Raw genomic sequence first — 2,601 nt, 5'->3', positions numbered from 1 at the left:
GCCCCCTGTCCCAAAACCGGCCCACACCCCATGCAGCCTACCAGGGGATTGCCTGGTGCTCGGATTTACCAGTCCGGCCCTGGCAATCAAGATACATGTACCAGCTCTTTAGTCATATCAACCAAACGTGTAGTTTTGTATTTCTTGGAGGAAGATAGAATTCTAGATACATCATACCTTGGTCATCAGGCTACAGAGCTCCATTGAAATCTGACTCTGCTCTAGTTAGCGGATTAATGTTATTTACTGAACTTTGTGTTTTTGCTTTACAGAAGACATGAAGCACTGAATGCAATTTGCTCCTCTAGGATTAGATACCTTGGAATCCAACTTTTCCAAGATGGACTTTCTACAGGTCCATGAACGGGGGCGAGGTTTGGGCAAGTGATAGGTTTAAAGTTAGAGCTTGATTTACATATTAGGAGTCCCGAGCTATTAGCGGTTTCCATGGTGAAACCGGCAAGTTGCGAATTGGTAGTGCGCGTTTTATACACTGTATTTCATTCGCATGGAACATTTATTGTCCATCTTTAGTACATTTTCACACAATCCCCCTCTAAATTCAAAATAATGAAAGAATCCTCGGTTGCCAAGCATATTTAATGCAGCCATATGTAAAGTAGTGTTTGCTATTTGCGTAATGGAGGAAGCTCGTGACTGGGGTCACGTGCAGAGGCATCTCCTGAAAAGGGGAGCGAGTCCCAGAGACTAAGGGCCCAAAGTGGGCGGCAGGAGAGGCGTGACTGTGTATTTGGCACTGCTGATGCTTAACACCCTGCGGGCATTGCAGGGGGTTCGCGGCTGGCACCCCTCTGAGTCCAATGGCTGGGGTGAGGCAAAGGCGCCTCGTAATAACCCACTTCAGACTACTGTCCTCCCGCTTTTCATTGAATGGTATTTGGTTCTTTAAAACTTTACCATACTCAAAGCGGTGAAGTATAACACCTTATCCTATCAGACAATTGTTGCATGATTTGCGTGGCAAATATGTTTTCATAGCACGGATCGTTTATGGGCTCTTGGAACAAGAGACGAACTGCGTCTCGGCTCTCAGTTGATTTGTTGCCTCGTCACATTTATCACAGGCTCTAATGCTGGTGCAGCCTCAGGCTTTGGACGTGGCTTGCATTGTGATGCGCTTTGTTTAGGAAGTGGCTTCCGGTGTGACTGCTATGCTAGAGCACAAGTCCTGAACAAACATTTGCAATGAAAGAGGTCTCCAAATTCCGAGATTTTAAGCTATTGGCGTTGTAAATGACAATGCCTTTTATTTATGTGTTTAAAAAAAACAGCACATAAAACAGGCGTTGCCATTTACAAAACCAATAGCTCAAAGTTTATAAAATACGAGACCTATTGCATTGCAAATGCTTGTTAATATGTGGCCTCGTTATGTAATGTTAATCTCCTAATGAATGTCCTCTTGTGCAATGTTTGTGTGCTCGGAATCCGTGGGTGTGCTCTGCTGCTCTTACCCTGCGGCTTTTGGCTCGGGACCCAAACAAGACATTTCAGAATGTAATTAAAAGCAACACGTACGTTTTACAATTGTCCTTTATGAGGTACTTGTATGATTTATGTGTGAAATAGTGCATAATGTACAAATCAGGTAGAGTTCTCTGATTCTAACGCCTGTTGTGTAAATAGTGTCAACCTTGCTCAAGCGGGTCTGTATGGAGACAAACTTACACTCAGCACACACAAAAGTAAACAGGGAAGAAGCCATCAGGTGGTAGACGTGTGAAGTGTAAAGGTACATGACGTGCAAACGAAGAGGACAATGTACATGACCTTGAATCACTTGTTCACGAAAAGAGGCGTAGTCGAAACTTTTAGAGAAGCGTTTGTCACCTTTTGGTTGATTAGATAAGCCTAGGGCCCGATCACGCAAGGGGTAATTTGTAAAGCAGGAAACAACAAACACAGGGGCATATTATCAAGGGGGTTTATCTCCGCTTTTTTGGCTTTAAAAGCCAAGAAAGCGGAGATAAAATTATCTCCCTATTACCTAGCTGTCGCTAACACCAGTTAGCGACAGCTAGTAGGAGATAGCGACCATCTTGGGCCCCACTTTGCATGTCAGTGATATTTATCACTAGTGACATGCAAAGTGGGCGTGCCAAGATGATAGTGACTGGAAACAGCCGCTAACATCGCTATCTCCTATTACCAACTTATGGAGATATTCGCGCTAAGCGCGAATTTCTCCAAAAGATAACACCTGCCCTGAGCAGTTCTTAGCCATGTTATCCAATGGGAGGTGGATAACATGGCTAAGAGCATTAGCTCAGTAATGCATGAATATCGCTGACTTTTCAGCGATATTCATGCATTGCGGCCGATTTTTATCGCATTTGCGATAAACCTTGGTAATACCAAGGTTTATCTGCGATAAAAATCGCTTCAGCTCTGTGGTAATTTTTTGTCTCTAACCAAGCATTAGCGATAATTATCGCTATTGCTTGGTAATATGCCCCACAATCCTGAACAGTTCATGACATAAAAAACGTAATTTCGGGACAAATGAAATTCCAGAAACAGCAAGCATATGTAGATTAAAAAATACTTGGGACCATATTATCAAGACTGGGCGATAAAATT

General features: G+C 43.3%; 1 pseudogene; it reads left to right on the top strand.

Moving 5' to 3' along the window:
- Positions 1-606: 606 nt before the first annotated feature.
- LOC147688999 (Nuclear RNase P) lies at positions 607-852 on the top strand (annotated as a pseudogene).
- Positions 853-2,601: the final 1,749 nt, after the last annotated feature.

Source organism: Lissotriton vulgaris, chromosome 10 (assembly GCF_964263255.1).
Source record: "Lissotriton vulgaris chromosome 10, aLisVul1.2, whole genome shotgun sequence".
NCBI lineage: Eukaryota > Metazoa > Chordata > Amphibia > Caudata > Salamandridae > Lissotriton > Lissotriton vulgaris.
This window is presented reverse-complemented; position numbering and strand designations above follow the sequence as displayed.